The sequence below is a fragment of the Sylvia atricapilla genome, chromosome 1, assembly GCF_009819655.1.
Source record: "Sylvia atricapilla isolate bSylAtr1 chromosome 1, bSylAtr1.pri, whole genome shotgun sequence".
NCBI classification, from domain to species: Eukaryota; Metazoa; Chordata; class Aves; order Passeriformes; family Sylviidae; genus Sylvia; species Sylvia atricapilla.
In genome coordinates, this window is record NC_089140.1 from 41291529 (window position 1) to 41311133 (window position 19605).

Below are 19605 nucleotides of genomic sequence, written 5' to 3' on the forward strand. Positions count from 1 at the left end.
CCTCCAATTGAACTCTAATCATTATCAGGCTTTATGATGTGTATTTTAGATAGTGCAGTTTAGTAATTTGTCTACCTCTTCCCTTCAATTTTCAGGGGCATCCAGAGAGTGTAAATGAAATTCTGGTTCTGGATCAGAACCGATGATCTTGAGTGAATGAATGTATTTAACCATTTCATTGTCAATAGAATTAAGGAGATGACTTGCAGCTACCCTTCCATTTCAGAACATTCGGATTTAGGGAATTTCTGGTGCCAGTATGATACACAAAACACAGTTTCTCTGTTCTAGGGTGAGAAGAGTGGCAGTGAATCATTCACAGAAACTAGTGGAGTGCCCAGAGACTTGCCCTGTGATAACCGGCGAGTTTGTGGAGAACAAAAATATGGTGTTGAATATTAAACAGAAAGGGGCAGGTGTTTTCTAATAAGCACCCTGCTGGATCCTGCCAAAGGGCCCCCATACAGACCTTAACAGCTGAATCTGGAATGTGCTTCATTTCATCACAGAACTGGCTATTGCCACAGCAACGACTCTTGACTAATAATTCAAAGAAACAAAACAGAGATGCAAGTCAAATCTAGAAATTAGAGTATTTAATCGTTTAGAATAAGGGGAGCTTTACCTAGCATTTTCAGTGAATGGATTCAGAGCAAAAATTCATCCAACATCTGCTAATGCCACATTTTAGTATTGCCTCTTCAATCAGAGTAAATTATATAGCTTAAGTGTTCATATCACCAATTAATCTCTTCTGAATCAGATCTGCATATTAGTTGCTTGAAATAAGCTTAATATAGCCATAATTGTACAAAACATGAATACCATTTTTCATAATAATTAGGTAGTCACTTTGCCCTTTCTCTCAATTTGTCTAAATGTTCATATTTACATTAGAAGTTAGCAGTTAATTTTATCCATACAACCTTTCTCAATTACTCCATTGGTCTGTCAGTAGAACCTTCAGCTTAAGGCACCCAACCTGTGCAAAGTACAAGTACTCAATGTTCACTGTATCAATTTCCTAAGAGGCCCATTTGAGAGAATTGGAACTCTGCTCCAACAAGCACATGACAGGGAAGCAAATAAGATATTTCCCTCTTTGGAAAAGGCTCAGCAAGAGGAACCAGGCACACTGACCATCAGATCCTTTCCTCCCAAGAGCAGGCCAGGAGCTTGCTGTGAGAGGGCCACAGGAGCCTTGCAGAGCAACTGCCTTGTGCCAAAACTACCCAAGCATTACCATTCTCTTCCATGGCACAGTCTGAGGGCTTCGTTTGCTACAAAGACCTCAAAAGTGACTAGGAGATAATTATTCTGACCTCTGCTTGTTGGACGTTGATAGAGAGAGAGTTGATAGCAGCATCATGAACTGTCCTCATGTTTCATTTCTTGATGTGCTGTAAACCTTTGACTTGCTGCCAAAATTTAAGGGTGCCTTATGAGATGATCCCAGCTAAGAAGTTCAGTTTCTATGCATCTTCCTCCCCTTCTGCTGGAGACAGGGGCATGATGTAGTTAGCTAAGAAAAGAAACACGAAGGCTTAAGGGCTGTGAATAATGATCTCGAATTAGTTCTTGCATTTGCAAAACAGAGATAATACTATTTACCCTCATATTAAATTTATAAAATACTTCTCCCCTGCTGGAGTCTCTAAATCCCTTATTAGACCACCAAGAATTCTCTTATACATTACCTGCTGTTTTTAATTGCCTACTCCCAATTTCAAGGGTATTTTCCTAAAAAAAGAAACAAAACAAAACCAAACAAACAGAAATTGTGCATTTCAGAAACAAACACTTACAGCAGCACTCAGGAAGAGCATGAGACTTGGCTTGCAATAATAATTTAAAAGATACTGTAAATTCTTTATTAATCCATGGTGTTGACAGCTTGGAATGCCAAATTATCTGTGTTGCACTGAGCCATGAAACTATCCCATGAGATACCAAAGTCCACCTTGAGACAGCATTGAAGCCAAAGCTTTGATCCTCAAGGCTGACTTGAGTAAATCATTATTTTTAAACTCTTTAATCCCTCCTGCATCTGTAGCACATAATTTTAGTAATGCATTTGACTTAAAGTTCTTATTACTGCAGAATTCAGTCCAACTTCTACTGCAAATAAAGTCAGAGCTCCCAGGGGCTCCAGAGAGAAGAATTACTCCTGCTCTACTGCAATTCTCCATTGAACTGATGAGACAACAGAAACAGTGTCATCAGGAACCATAATTTCACCCTCTTTTGATGCTTTTTTCTCTTTTACTGTATTGCAGTGCAGCATTTTCTGGAGAGGAGGAGCACAAAAATTGGAAATCCAGAGGTCTTTAATTTCAGTTCTTGCTCCCACACAGGATCATGAGATGACTGCTAGAAAATAACGACAGATATCACACTTAGTAGCAAACAGCACCTTACATCAGCTCAGATACATCAAGCTAAGGTTTGGGACCTTACCCACACAGCTAAATAAAGTTCAAGCTGTGTGGCGTTTCCTCATCCCTCTGCGTAATGTTTGGTCAAGGGTTTTCCTTTGGTCCCCTGTGGTTGCCTCACAGTCTGATTGCATAAACACTATTTAATTGTGTATTATTCTCAGTCCAGAGCATTTTAAATAGCACTATGGCAGTGTCACAACTCATCAAAACAACATTTTATCAGTACAAAATGCAGGCTATAGGTTGCATTATCTGAGGTTTAACAGAAGCCTTGAAGGTGAAAACATCTTGGGCTATCATTAGGGAGAGGGCAAAACAAAACTGGTTCTGACAACACAAAACAGTGCCAGACTGCAAAACAAGCATTAGCAGCCCCAAGGGTTCATTCCCTGTCCCTAGTCTCTCCTGCAGTAGAGACACAGCCATGGATCCCTGCACACTCCAGCTGCCCTGGTCCGTACCGCAGGATCTACCCTGCACAGGGCTGCCTCAGGGTGCCCTCCCTGTAGGTACACGCGTTGTGCACCCAAATGCAAACTCGGTTTCTGCCTGTAATGCAATGATAATAACATTTACCCAATTACTCTCCATAAAGTTCGCCTTATCAATGCCAATATACTGTTCATTGTATTGAAAAAAATATATCTTCTTTGTGAATACATATCTTCAATAAAGAGAGTAAACAGAGAGATGTTTTATATCGCTGCAATTGCAAACTGTACCTGTGATTTAGGCAGTCATTTGCCGAGCGCTGTAAAACACACCCACTTCTGAAACTGCCCTATCCATTAACTGTCAGTTCAAAATCAAAGGCCAAAACGAGCTCCTGCTGGCAAAAATAATTAGTGCCCGAATATTGCCACAGCATCCTGCTCTCTCTGCAGCTCCTGGAAGGACTAGAAGATTGGAGAGGGAACATGGGGGGGCTCAGCTGCAGGATAACCCCTCAAACAGAAGCTGCCTATGGAAAGTATCACCAGCAAAGCTGAGAGGAGCTGTATGTGCATGACCAGAAATCCTGCACACTTACTGCTCGGCTGATCAATGTGTCTGTTAATTTTCATGGTGATGCTGTAACTCAGACATCATTCCGGCTGAAGGAAGCTTATTTTGTACAATATGCAGTGTCCTGAAATAAAGCCTGTCACTGCTGTCTCAAGCTTACATTGCTACCAGGAGTCAGTGAATCTCAGTGAACTTGACAACGTCTTTGGAAAACAAATTTCTTACTTCTCAGAAAAACATCACGTGCTGAGTGTGAAAGGGGTGGATAATACAATCCCTTGCTTTGCCTGCTCTGCTCTTTTCAACTCTATAAGTCTTCAAAAACCTCCTTGCTGGGAAAAATGAGCTGAAATGTGGATGACCTGGTTCTGTTTACCAGAAGTATATATTGCATATATGTGTCAATGAACTGGATTTCTAGATAGCATTTTTAAAATCACAATCAGCTAAATGTTTCACATTTTTGCTCTTGCTTCCAGGGGACAAAAAAGAAAGATTTATGCAAGGAAAAATAATTTTAAAATAATCAAACTTGACTAGCTTAAAGCACCATTATTATTCAATGAACACTGTTTTCATCTAGTACTGCACACATGGCAAGGTTTACAAATCCACTTAGCCCACAAGCAAGGGAAAGTAGACTTTCACCTGCCATCCTGAAAAAGAGATGATGCTTATCCTCTGGGTTATGTCCAGCAGACATTATCCCCTTAAAACGAACTTGTTTATATAAGCTGCAGAAAATTACAGTTCTTCTATCACCACCATCACATGGTGGTGAAAAAAACGACCCTCAATAGAAAGAGAGAGCAGAGACCCTACCACGCCCTAAGTTCTCAGTGAGCAGTTTGGTGTGGTTGCTTATAAGGTGCTTGAGATGCTGTATGTCTCCCTGTTTACTTGAGAAGGACCTCATTTCTACCATAAGAGGCACTTCAGTCTAATAAAATGTTTTTCATAGACTGCCTCTCAGTTGCTCCTTCTGTCACTAACTTCTCCTGCATAAAATGCAGAAATCAATGCTAACAAAAATTCTGACATCATTTCAATACATAGCAGACCTCCCTGCTTAGACATGTGCAGCTTAGCAGCACCTTTCAGTCTAGCTTTGCAATAGCAGATTAAAAATATGTCTTCTGAATCCCATTTGGTTGGCTAACAGAGTGAGGGCTAAAAGAGAGACAAAAAATCAGAGCTCTCCAAAAGTTTGATATGCTGAATTTCCATATTGGCGGTATTGAAAAGATAGAAATAGGAAGGTAAAGAAAATGTAGTGCAGCTGTCCTCTCATAGCTAAAATGAGCCATAAAATAATTGCTAATGAAGAAATTCACTTCCTATGAATACAGAATTAGCAACTGTAATTCTTATTAGAGAATCAATTAAGATCAGCATAATGGTAGTAATATATAAGTTTATATGACAAAAGAATTATCTTCAACAGTTCATTAATATTAAAAAGTGTCATTAATATTACTTTAGAAAACATTCTTGACATGTTTGTAGCTATACATTTTTTATGTTTTCTGTGTATTTATAAGTCCTTATTACTATAGAATTTGAGCACCTTACAACTTTCAAAGGAAGTCCATTGTTTTTTACTTACTTTTCTTCAAGGCTGGGAGAGTATAAAGACCATGAAGAACAGTCAAAATGCTCTACATTTTGTCTATAGCTTTACATATTCACTGTAAACACAGTCCTAGTATTCCTAGTGTAATAATGTCAATCAAAAGCTTTGTTATTTCACAAAAAGAAATCCACAACCAACAACGGTTGTAGCCAACTGAGAGAAATAAATGTAGTTCTGGATTCTATTTCCACCTATAAACTCTGCCACTGACACGGCAAGGAGAAAGCTGAACATGATGCAGAAATGATCATGCTATTTGTACAAGGAGGTGCTTACCAGTTAACACACAGCAGAAGCTACATGCTCTGCATTCTACGCAGCAGGGGAATGCTGCAGCCTGCCATTCAGAACAGTCCTTGGGACTGCAAGCAGCAGTGAGACTTGGGGGAAACAGTGAGGTTGTATAAGCCAGTTTATTATCAAAGGCAAAGAGTCTGTGCAATTATAACCTTCAGACAAACTATGTGTTCACAGCTGTATGAGGCCCAATTGCAGCCACAAGCTGAATGGAGAGAACTGAAGGCTGGCGAGACATTTAATCTGCTGTTGGAAAAAGTCAGTGACTATCCAAGAGGCCTGAAGGAACAGGACTGAATATCAACCAGAACAGGTAGATTCCACCCCAGGAAGAGTAAGATAGAAAGAAGTGGTAAAAGTTCATAATGAAAAGGTGTGAACATGGGCAGTAGGGAAAGAGATCTTATAGAATTTCTCTTATTTTCTTTATCATCTCCATCATCCCTACCTCCCTCACAGTTTTGCTTATTTGAAATACCCTCTCCTTCCAGTCACTGTCCTTCACCATTCTCTTAAAAATGCTTCAATCTTTTAAAGTTCACAGAATCCAACCTGAGCTAGGTTATTAAATATATGCATCTTGAAGATGAAAGGACAAGTGAGAAGCCAGAGACAGAATAATTCAGATAATGGGGAAAATTCTGGCCATGAAATCAAAAGGTGTGAGAGCTTATCCCAATCCTAAAAATTCATGCACTTTACCAATATCGTCTTTAATTCAGATTGCCTCTTATGTCTGCTCTGTCCATGTCATCACTCCCATGAACCCTCTCAAATCTTCCAGCTTCTGCATTCTTTGTAGAATGCTGCTTAGAAAACAGATGTGCTAAATCATGTTAGTTGGGAGATCTGAAAGATAGGGTGAATAGGGACATTCTTCACATTAACACTTCGTCAGCTGAAACTAAGAAAAGTACATGCAGAAATGCAAAAAAAAATTCTTGAAACACTGACTTGTGAATTTTAAATCATTACAGGAAGGAATGTGGGACTGTATATTTTCTCCACTGACTTGGATATGTAGATACATAAATCACACTGCTCTTTCAGAACTACCCCATAAATAAATGCAAGCTCAGACTCACGTATGCATCAACGTGCCTAATTCAGAGTCAGTAAGTTATTTAGTAATAGCACATTCTAAGGTGTGTGAACTCTACAATAGGCAATATACAAAAAAGGGGTAATATCTTTCTAAGCAGTCCACGAGCTCTTTAACAACCTCCATTTCTGTTCTGTGTCCAGAAGGCTCATGAGAGCAGTTGCATACAAAAGGAATTAGCCTTCACCTGCTCGTGTATGATTAATAGATGCATTTATTGGTTATTACTATAATTATCCATATAGGCATGAAACTGTTCTGTTTGTGCAAGTCCTTATCAGGATAAAAAGACAGTTATATCATGCTAATATAGAAGAATATAGCTAGTATGATTACTAATACATGCTAAACTTATTCAATTTAATTATATTATAAAATTACATTATTTATAGAATTGTATTATAAACATATATTATATTGTAAGTATGCATATAAATAGAATATCACCAGTTCCAGACACAGTGTTTGCTTCGAGCTGCTCATGTTAGCTTGGAAAGGATGTTCCTGAGACTGCTTTAAACTACAATCTCAAGATTTTGGCTCTTGCTCTTTGGACTCCTCACAGGCCTTGAATCTCGAGCAGACCACAGGATTCCATAATCTGAGAAGATTTACCATTATAGTTAAAAGGCACCTCAAGTTAAACTGGACTTTCTGCTTAATTATAGTGCAGTATGGAATAATGCTGCACACCATGCAAGTACAGACAAGTACAGTGAAATATGTTGTCGTCTTTTAACTACAAAAAAAAATATATATATAATGGAGGATGGTCATGTCTCTAGTTCTTTTTTAGATGGATGGAAATAAAGTAAGTCATTTTTTGACACACAGGAGAAACACATCCTGCAGGGCACTGTGTAGGTATTCTGTAGTTTGCACTAGAAATGCATTGATATAACATGAGTAAATGTGAGAATTGTGCTCGGACAGCATTTAGGTGAGTAAATAGAGAAGAAAAGAAAAGTTGGGGCTTTAATGGTGTTTGTGGTATCTTGGAACCCCATTCTGTGAATTGTGTATTTGAACTTGAACTTCCAAAGCTTTATTAGCAAACTTCTAGTCTCAAAGCAAGGGGTGACCTGTAACAAACAACATTCAGAAGACATTTACACACCCACTTGCAACATGCACAGATAAAGCTGATATAAATATAATACAGTTTTTAAGAATGTAATACAAACATATCTCAAAACTGAGTGCTGTAGAAAAGAGACATATGGGTAAGAGCATAACTTCTTTCAAATGACATAAATTCTTATATTGGAATGAAAACATGGCATGCTGTCTGTGCTAGATACTAAATTCATTCTAATTTTTATATACACAAACATTTCATAACTTTGCTAATTTAAAAGGTTTTTACCTTTTCACGTTTTCCACTTATTAAAGTAAATCAATTACTTATGGAAGGTTATGCATTGCCAAGACTGTACACATGGGACCTAGGACTGAGTTCTTTATTTTATTAAGCATCAACATTTTTTATGTGGTCTTGAGTGGCCTGAAAATAGAATGACTGGGGCTAGATCTGAGTTAGAGAACCTCCTCACAAGCCAGGATGTCTCTGTGGTGCATCCTGGCAGTAAGTTTGAAGTATAGATGGAGGTCAGACATAGTTTATCCTCTCTTTTCCCTACAGAAGTAGTGGGTGCAGTATAGATTCTAGCCATGAGCTGGTACAGATGTTTGACCAGCAGAGTAAAATATGCTGCCCCAACAGCTATTTCACACCTCATCCAAGGAAGAATTGGCTAGCCTCATGGAAATATCTCACAACCTCCACAAATCCAACACTCCACAAATCCAACAGCACTATAATGCAGGTTTTGGACTTTGGAAGCACCAAAATACATGAGAAATTTTAAGCCTGTGAACTAATGAGACCTATGCATAGTTCTCTTCTGGGTGAAACATCAGAAAGATACTTACAGGGTATCAAAAAATCCCAAATCTTCTCATGAACACGCTGAAACTTTGGAGACAATAACATAAGAGAATTATTCAACTTCCAGCTATACTCAACTTTCAGCTGCTTTGTTTATAGTTTTTACAAAACTCATAGTTTTATTAGTACTTCTTTTTTATTAGTAATTTGACTGATAGCATACCAGTCACCACCAGCTATCAAAAAGTCACAGGCTCTATTCCTACTGACTGGCAGGAGTCACCCTTTAACTGGCTTTCATATGAATGTCTCAGGTTATTCTGTGCAATAGCAAACACACAAAGCATGTCTTCATTAGACACCAAATTGTTCACCAAAGATGCATCTGGAGTCACAGAATAAACTGCAGGTGCTTCAGAAAGAAAAGATACATTGCCATGGTAGGAATCACAATACAGACAATGCTGAAAGAAGGAGAAAAAGAAGCCTGTAGGGTTAAATTAAAAGTTCAGTCCAAACGCTGCTTAGCAGGGTGAATACAATTGTCTGTCAGACAAAGAGCATAATTTCCAACACTGTCAGTCATTTACCACAGAAAACTACAAAGTTGCATTTTGAACTGGTCAGAGCCCAGGAGACTTCACATGAAATGAGAAGCGGAATGAAGAAATGCCAAGGAGGCAGTGAACTGTTTAGATCTTTCTGTTTAAAGAAAGAGAAAGAAAAAAAAGGCAGATTGAGAGATATTTTAAGCTAAAAATAAGAAAGAATCAGAAAATAAATAAAATTTTAAATAATTTCTTATGTGCAAACATTCCAAGTGGCCTTGAGCACACAGTAATCTCATAAGTGCTGTCAAACCATGCTCACTAGTCAAAGCACTTTCCCAAGTTTTATTGCAATTCCTTAAATTTTATAGAGGCAGTTAAAAGGGATGTGAAGCAAAGGCAGCATTCTCTTAGCCTTTTATGACAGACCTCACAGATTGCTTTATTCTAAGGAAATAGCTATACCTATTTTCTACTGTACACAATAATGGTGCTTAGGAAATATTTACTTGAGTGAAATCAATTGTAAACTAGTATTCTTTTTATTTTATATCTGAATTCAACTCCAAAGATACTGCCAGCACTAAATCCTCAAAATTTCTTGGCCATGTCAAAAATTAGTAATGGGTAGGAGTATCATGCTGCTTTACTTCTAGAATTACTACAAAAGACTTAGTAAGACTGGGAAACAAAAATAAATTCTAAGGGGGGAAAAAAGCGATTTAATAAAGAAATAAAATAAGAGATATGGCTCAGGGTTTAGAGGAATGATTTAAGATTTAGTCTTTCTTTATATTTATTAATTAGAAAGAAAAATACTTCTGGAATATCTTTACAGAGCATAAAATCAAAGCACAGGTGAACAGCAAATCCAAACAAAAGGAGGAAGTGTTTGCTATTCAGATCTGCATCTCTGTGAGGAAGAGGCACGCACTATTCCAGGATGTGTGTGTCAGATGAATGTTAATCTGCCTTGTTAAGATACCTGGCCAGGTTTTCTTACATGTGACCCAAATAATACGACTCTAATTCGCAGACACAGCACCATGCACAGGCATTCAAGCAAGGATTTCTAGAAGGTCAGACAAAAAGTTGCCAACTTCTGCGGAGCCTCAGCAAGGGGATGCCTAACTCATCCAGATGCCTTGGCAGATCCAGACCGGGACAGAGGCAACCCTGAATGCTGATGCTTCAGCTGTACATGGCAACAAAATACCTGAAAGGGCACATTTGAAAAAAAAAAAAAAATTAGCCTTTTAAAGTTTTGCCTTTATTTCTCCTACAATCAACAATTCTACAAACAGCTATCTAATTTGCTATTAAAAAAATGCATCTGTCCTCATGAATGTATTTTTTTTAGAAAATTGAATTTTTTATCTAGATAGAACTTTTCATCTCAGAAAATTTTCATCCCTAGATAGAACTCTTCATCTCAGTAAATTCTTCATTTCTAGCAGTGATATGGATTCCAGGACACAGGAATGGAAAGAACAGCTGTACCACGCTGGATCTTTGCCACATCATCAACTCTGCCACTGGCCAGTACCATTCTGCATAGAGCAGGGTTATAAGAAAATAAACATTTACCCGCAATACTGCCCCAGCTTCCTGCAGTTTATTGAGGCAGATGTAAGAATTTTCTTTAGGCAGTCTTGCTTAAATTTTCTGTCATGAATCTGTCAACTGCTCTATAAAACCTGAACATTTTTCAGCATCTTGTGTTGAAAAGTTTCTTGGCTGAATTACCCATTATATTCAGAAGTGCTTCTTTTTGCTGTGAACCTTCTAATTTCATTTCAGGTCCCTCTGTTTTGCACTAGAAAGGATAATGAACTCTACTCACGTTCTTTATGTCAAGCTTTAGGGACTTCTATCTTGTTGTCCCTTAGCCAGCTTTTCTCCAGACTAAACAGTGTTAGCATACTTAACTTCACATTATGGAAATTTTTCAATACCCATGATTATCTTTGTTATTCATCTCACTAACTTTTTAAGCTATTTTACATTTTATTTGAGATAGGGGAACCAGAATTGTTTAAAGCATTCAAGATCCAAGCCTAATGCGGATTTATACAGTGGTATAATAACATTTCCTTAAAATTGTGAAGACAGCTTGCTTTCATCATATAAAAATATAGAGATAAAGCATCAGAACTTAGAATTTGGTATCTGTAAATAGGTTTAGACAATATTCTTAAATATCCTTACTTTCCTTAAGGCAATCTTATTTTCATATATATATATATCCAAGAGAACCTACAAATCACTCCAATCCAATAACTAACAGAGACTGACCTGCATTACTTCCTGTTTTTTCATAAGGCAAGAATCCCAGTCCTTCTGCCAACATCCACATGATAGTTGCTACTAATTCTGTCAAATTATTAAGTGATGAGATAAAGCAATGATCATCAACACATTAGAATAACCCAGATAAAATCAGGCAGAAGACAGTAATTACTCAACTTGTTCTTCACCCTGCCAGTGCTGAGGTCAGACATGGGACTGGCATGGAACAAATGCTTCTCCTGTCAAGAGAAGTCAATCAAGCTGATCAAAGACTGTAAGGTCGACCAGTAAATTTCCCTTGCAAAGCACTGCACCCAACAGGTGGGAAAAAAATGTGTTTAAGTTCTCGTTTTAGTTCTTTCAGATATTTGCATAACAGGAACAAATGTTATAGGACTGTTCTAGGCCTGGGCTCTGTAGCAGCTCCTGGCAAATGGCAGAGCAGGTAATGCTCCACACTGAGGTGCTCTGGCTGTGACATTGCCCGTGACAAACCCGATGAAAGTTGCTATATCTGCTCTATCAAGCCTGGCAGCAGCAGACTACATCTTCCACTTTGAATGTTGTAAAAGTGTTATTAAGTTGAATGGAATATTTCATTCCATAAGCAAAAGATGTATGAGGTAACACACTGAATCATAATGCAGCTTCTCTTACCTGCATCCCTTCCTCACAGCAAACTGCTGGGTTGTGTGTTGACAGGTCTCTTCAGACTGAAACTTTAACGTCATCCTTCAGTTATCAAGCCCTCAGCAAATCACAGAAGGAATAATCAAAGGCCTTAAGGCTTTGTGCTGGAGGCAGAAGACGAGAGAGCTGCACTAAAATACACATACAGATGGTGTTCACATATTTGTAACACATCCAAACTGAGGTTGTCAACTGGTCTGCAAGACGTAACACCAGACCATGATGTTCCAGGTTGCAAGGTCAGCCAACAAATACCCGGGGAACTGTTCCTCAACACTGGAGAAAATCAACGGGAAAAATATCCAGCATTTCTCAGTTTCTGTGAGCTGCTGAAAATTGTTTTATGGAGGGACATACATCATTTCTTCTTGTAAAGAATATCTGTGGTACCAATTTCCTACCAACATGATACAAACTGAGACAAGAAGCAAATATCTGGAACTAGATATATATTATTTGGCTGAGCAGACTAAATGCAATAAAACTGAACTGAATCCCAAGAGTATTTTAGTTATTGTGTATAGCACCTTTAACCACTTCTCAGTCTTTCTTCCAATAATTTAATATAAGTTTGAAGATTTGTGGGTCTTAAAAGAAAAGTTAAAATTAAACCTAACACTTTGAGAATGTTTTCTAGAGAAAGAATTGTAAGGATATCTATCAGGATGTTCTTACTCAGATGTCTAACAAATAAGGATTTATTTTTGGATGCAGCCCTGCACTGGAACTGAGGATGCTTACATTTAATCTGCAGCACTGCCATCAGCTTCTTGCATGACCCAGGGCAAGTCAGTAAATTACTCTTTTATTCAACCCTTGTCAGTGAAGACAATAATAGTTAATTTTTCCTACCTGTGTTTATTTAGCAAGCCATTTGAAGCAGAGACCCTTTCCACCCTCATGTATAAAAAACACCTATTGCAAAAGAACTCAGATCATTTGTGCTGCTGTAATAGGAGCGATTGTACATATTACTTCCTCCAGGTATTCCCCTTTTCTTTGAAAGTAAACTCCTTGATCTACAGGATCCCTCTATAGTCACCAGTAGAGGCAGGATAAAACTGTGTGCAAAGAAAGAAACCCTGAGGTAATATGAGTATTAAGTAACATTCACGGTGTGTATGACTGAAGCACATCTTGGCAAGATATTCCAGTTCATTTAAGCACAGAATTAGCCTTGATTAACTGTCAACTTTTGCTATCAAATATCACCTATTAAATTAAGTTATCCTGTAAATTATCCATAATAAGAACTGTTGTGGCTTAGATACAAGATGTAGCAGCTGTAGAGAAAGACTTATACTAGTGACTGTAGTTACAAAGCTTGACATGTGAAGATACCACAGTTACACAGTGGGCTTTATATTATTTTTATGCATTAAAAAAGAAAGCTGGTCCTAAAATTTACCCACTGTTCAAGTTGTAGTTCTTGACCTATAGTATTTCCTTTTTCTAAAGTATAGTCAAGCAATGCCTTCGAGGGGTTTTTTTAGATCCTAAACAAAATTTAAGAAAATGTTATTCTGAATGGTAACTACAACAAAATATACTCTTAACAGTCAACACAACAGAGCAGTGAAAATGTTTAAGAAACTGACCTATCACTGTCTTCTCTATCTAGAAAATGGAATAAATGTGACCAAGTGTCTTAGACAAAAGACTGAGAAGTAAAGGAAAAAGGATTCTTAAAATGTATCAGTATAATTCTGACTCAGTTGCCTTTAACATTTTTCCCCCTCTGTGTAAGGAAAATCCCCTTCAAATCTCAGAAAAGTCAGGTGGTCAAGTAGTTTAAAATCCTGTCATCTATATTTAGAGTGTTCAAAAATTTCCTGTATAGACTTTCTGTTGTCATCAGCATAAACATGCACTCTGGGATGTTTCTGCATTGTCAGTCAAAATTAAAAGAGGAACAAGAAAAGTGAAGTAAAAAGAAAAAAAAAAAAAAAAAACCTAAAAATTATTTTTCAAACTTTGTAAAATATGGTGTGATTTCATATTATCAACAGTTTGCAAGAGTTTCATGAGCATTTTTACTTTGATTCATAAAGAAAAAGTATTTCGGTTAACACAAAGGACTGAAATTAAAATAACAGCTGATAGGACATCAGCGATTTCATGTTTGTCAAATATAGGATATATTATCAAGAACTGACCTTTTGTATTTATATTTTAATGATCTGTAGTTCTGCTGATTTATTTCAGAATCCTAGAAAACTGCACTTGGAGAAAATCTTTTTCCTTGGGAATTATCGCTAGCTGATACCAAAACCTGTACCCCAAGAGTTTTGTTCCATTGCCTCACTGGATTTTCAACCTCTGTTTGTGATTGACTCTTTTGCCAGAATTTATGTAAGCTTCAAATTGTATCTAAAAAGTGTGATATCACACCATATTTTCTGAAACTATTCCTAAAATAAGCCTTCACTAGGATATTCTATGTGATGTGCGTTTATGATATTATTTTAGATTGTAAGTCGTGAAATGAACTTCAGCGTTCAAGCATTGCCTCTATATCCTATAAAGGGCATGTTTGGAATATGAACAAAATTATGGTCTGTCCACTACAAATGACATTGTGTTATCAAGTAATATCTGGCAGGATGAAAACAGTTGGATGAGGATCTAAACACTTTTGATATTCATCCAAAGTGAAGAAAATCGTATCTGTTCTGACTGGTTGAAAATTGTTTTGAGCAATTTATCAGACCATCAGTGTCAAAGTTAGGGTTGTGAAGTACAGATTGAGACAGTAATTTTGGTCTCAAAGACAAACTTTAATCCCAGCATTAAGAAAATATAATATTAACACACATTGTTGTAATTTAGACAGCTGTCAAATTAGTTGTGCCATGAAATGAGCTTTGAGAGCTATAAACATGCAAAGATACATTGTTAATTACATCAGTGGTAGATGATGCACTGACTATGCCTACCAATGAAAGCATCTTAATGGAAAGCTGTAACATGTAAGCTAATGCTGTTTGTTTCATCTGAATGGCCTTCTCACTGGAAATAGCTGACATATAAAATCGAAATTGGCCATCAGGAAAGTTGCTTTAGCTGCTACTTATCCAGCTCATCACTGGCCCTTTTCAGGACATTGAACTCTGGTATTTTTATATTGTGTTTATACAAGAAAGTAGAGCAATAATATATGGGCAAGCCAGATTTTGGTACAAGTGGTGACCCAATATCAAACAGAACAAAAGAATTGCCCAACCCCAAAGGATTAATGATAGTAACCCTAAAAGATGCCAATTTTTACAATTTTCCCTAGATCTGTCATAGCTATATACAAACTGAAATAGGCTTTAATCAGAAGATTTAGTATTACATGCTTGGTAGAAAAAATGAACTGTAGCTCATGTGATGATCACAATCACAGAATATTTCACATATTCTATGTAGCTATGTTTTCTATGAGCTCCTTTGGCAATTTACCAGGCTTTTCCTTGGTGCTACTGAATTAAATTCTCTGCTTGGCTCTCCGGTTGTGCTCACCACCTCTTGCGAGTTCCTCAGACACAGTCCTATTCTGCAACTAGTTGAAATTTTATAATTTGCAGCCTGTTTAAGGTTGCTTTGCCTGCCTGTATCATGGTTTTCATTATACCATCCTTTAAAGTTTCTTTTCATTTAATGTACTTCTGTGCATTCAGAAATATCCTGTACTTCAGGATTTTTTTTCATGTTTGTCCTTCCCTGTGAAGCCACAATTTCTGGGACATTTGTCCTAATGGTTCTCTAAACTTCCTCATGCCCAGAATGTTAAATCCCTTCTATCATGTCAAAGGGCACCATTTGTTCTTCCTAATCCCATTGCAAATATCCCTTCTACTGCCACCATCTACCCATTTCATCTGCTGTTTTCTCTCTGCACCACTTAAAATAACATTCACATATAGAAGACAAGAAAACTAAAATAATGTCTCAAAATTAACAAGATTTGTTCATTCACCTGCATGATTTTTTTACTTTTATATTCCACCCCACAAAGATGTGTTTTATTACCTCTTTCTGTTCTGCCACACATAGAGACAAAATTCAACCAGAATTCCTCTGTCACCACTAGTAGCTCACTTTTCACATACTAATTCACACTGCAAACTCATTGAAGCAAGGATTGTTCTATTCAAATACCTTTTAAAGGCCTTTGGGGCTTAATTCCTCTCTGCTCTGCCCTGAATCTGTACCATAATGTCAGCCACAGCACTGTTTCTACCATTGTCTCCCTCTTCCTTCTCAGAAGCAATGAAAACATGTTTGTTCATTCCATGAGTGAAGGTGAAAGAGGATGTCTGTCTACAATCAGGGTCAGGAAAAAAAGATTTTAAAACTGAAAGATCAAAAGCGTAGGCCTCTCATTTAAAAGTGAGGGCTCATTTCAAAGCAATATAGGTCTCAGTTATAGCCCTGTAAGAGTTTTTAATTGATAGGGACATAAGGAGCTGGAGAAGAAATCCCTCCCATTTCAGAGAAATTGAAGAATCTAAACGTGCTTGCTTATTTGTGTAATCCACCCAGTAGGAAGGAAGCCAAGCACTACAACATAAAGCAGATGCAGTATTAGAATTATATAAACAATTACAATGCTCCACTAAGTTATTTGTGACCCAAAGATTAAAAAATATGTACAGAGTCACACACACACTCCTGCACAAAGCTGGTCAGATTTGTGAGGTTAGATTGGTCTATTGGAACCAGCTATATAGTTCAAGGCTCTCTGGGATGAAATTCTGGCCAACTTAAATGTGCAAATTTTCATCAGAGTTAGAGATTGGCTTCAATTTGTATCATTAATGAACAATGAGATGAAGTGAAATAGATTTAAACTCATCTCACACTGAATGAGGTGTTCCCATTCTTGTGTTTTTCCCTTCACACTTGCACAGGAAACAAATAGCAAATTATCAGCTATAGATAAATGATAATTACATACACAGGAAAAACAAATAGAACAGGGCCAGTATACGGAGAAATGTACTGCACTCACTATCTCCTATTTTTGAGTTATATTTTTAAGTTCAATATCTTATATCCACCAGTGCATTCTTTATCTCATAAATGGAGTGAGAACCAGTTCTATGTCTGAATAAATTTCTTAGAAATTATTTTGAAGCATAAATTCATATTTATGAAAACAAAAAAGCACACCTTTTCTTCAGATTAGCCCACTATGTCTTCTAATTTTGATCAAAATGAAACAGTACCAAATAAAGTTTATTCAACCTGGAAGAAAACTGAACTCCATAAGGTCTGATGAGCATATGAAGTCTACAACCTTTACGTGTTCTAATCTCAGTTTCTGATCTATAAAATATTGGACTCATGAATTCCTATTGATTGCTAACAATGCTTTTTTTCAAAGGAGTTTATTTTCAGCATACCTTTAATGGCAGTGTTCATACAATGCAAGGACATTGAGCACTCTGAAATCCCCAATTGCTTTTTTCTTTCTAGGCCAGTCCTGTAGTGATGTTCTCCAGAAAAGCTGAAGAGTGGTTTAAAAGCGAGAACACTTTCCTCTGTTGTTCAGGCTTTGATTTTTGTCTGCTCAGTAGAATCACTAATACGCCTTGTTTCACGCATGTTTCGAGGAGCTGAACATCAGAGTTCAGATTTCTGAGCACAAAAGATTAACACAGACCACTTCTATTAAACTCTTTCTGTGGGCACCAGGCACAGCAGGACATTTTGTTCTCAACAGTTCTCAGAGCCTGTTTAGAGACATTTGTCTATAGATGGATTTCAAAATATCTAGTGCTTTTAGATGTTTTACTAACCTCCCATTTCTTGGGGGACTACCCTTTTTCCCCAGAATGAGAAAAAAGCCCCAGCATAATATTTTATAAGAATATTTTTATGTATAAGAACTTACTGCAAGAGGTAGCAGGGTCTTGCATGAGAATTTAACTGAATTAATCTTCAGTCTTTTACCTCATGTCTCTAATTGTCCTGTGTGCTGTGCACGACTTACACAAAGGGATGCCAAGGGACAGCAGATGAACCATCACCAGAGCTAGAGGATCTGGTAATTCATGTATTCTTCTGCTCTGTTTGTAGAGTGTGCAGAAGTGACTTCACTTCTCAAACTGGAGAAGATTTATAGAGTATTGCCTCAAAATAAAACAGGGAATTAATTTGCTTCCTCTCCTGCCCACTATGTGGCCTGATATTTAACATTGGATTAAACCCAAAACTTTGAAATAGACAGCTACTTTTAGCAAAAGCGAGTGCTCAGATCACTACATGCAGAGTAGATTACCAACTAGCAATCCAAGATTAAAATTTAAAAAACAATAAAATAACTTATTACTCTGTACTACTTTCCAATTTAAATCTGCAATCTCATACAGCTAATTCATCAGAGCATACAGTGCTGTGACAGATGAGGCAAAATGCCATCAGCTACAGACTTTGTTGACAGACTCATAGCTAGGAATTCTTAGAAAAATAACATCTGAGAAGCAGGAGAAAAATCAAGCAGTGGCAATTGGATTTCTTTTTCATAGGAGAGATGCTGAGGAGAAGTGTCATGGGAGAAACAGGAGATTACAAACCACATACTCTGCATAACAAAGTCCTCTTTTTCCCTGGAGTAAGGATGCCAGTCAAAGCTCATTCACCAATGACATATGGTAAGTCAACTGTATGACTTTATTTCTTCTGTCAATAGAGGAAATATAGGTAAGAAAGAGAAAGTTATAGAGAAATATACCACAGGATATCTCCTCTGAGCAAAATCACGAGAAGGAAATGTAGATGTATTACCAAAATATGATGTGAGAGGAATCATTCTCAGTTTGTAAAACCTCCCTTCCATCTCCCACACCTGCAAAGTTCTGGGGCAGGAAGAAATTTGTGGAGTCGGTGGAATAGAAAAACTCTAGTGTCATTGTCAGCTATTCCCTGACCTCTCCAGTCCTTTCCTTTTATTGCAAGGGCAACCCTTTGCAATCCTGTTATCTTCTTCAGTACAGCCAACCTCCTGCCAAGAGAGCTCCAGGGACAAGGGCAGGACCTCTGCCTGAATGCAATAAAGAACAACAGGAAAAGTTTTATCCTGTAGACTGAGAACTCATCCAGGGGAAAATATCCCCTGCTCTCCCTTATAATGAGGAGTTATCTCTCCCAGTGCCCCAGACTGAACCAACTTGTTTCCTCAAAAAACATTCTCAGAAGAGTTCATTTCAGGGGCTACTTTGCGTAAGTAATACTGACAAGTCCATATGCATTTGGCTCCCTTTATCCTCTCATGTCATATTAAGGGCATGCAACACAAATTCTTTGTGCCATGCTACAAATTGAGAATTGCAATGGGCTGTAAGGCTTATTATGCAGGTCTTACATTGTTTCATGGTACCTGAACCAGGGGAAAAAATCAGGATATTTCCTGGAATCCAGGAGAGACCAAGTGCCCAGCAGCATGAACTAACCCTGAGGGAAGCATACTCAAGGTACTCCGTACAATACACTAGACCTTTTAAAATGCTGAAGAAACACAGAGCAGTGCTTCCCACCGTTTTGGGAGAGACTTGGCATTGTACACATGATTCCCTGAAAGGCCAGGGCAGACCGTGCTGTCTTGTCCACTGCCTGTTCCGGCCAAAGCTTCTCACAGTGCTCACATAACCCACAGCTACCAGTACCCCAGGCAGCACCTGGCTGTGAAACACAAACAGGATTTAGGAAGCAGAAAAACTACCTGGATG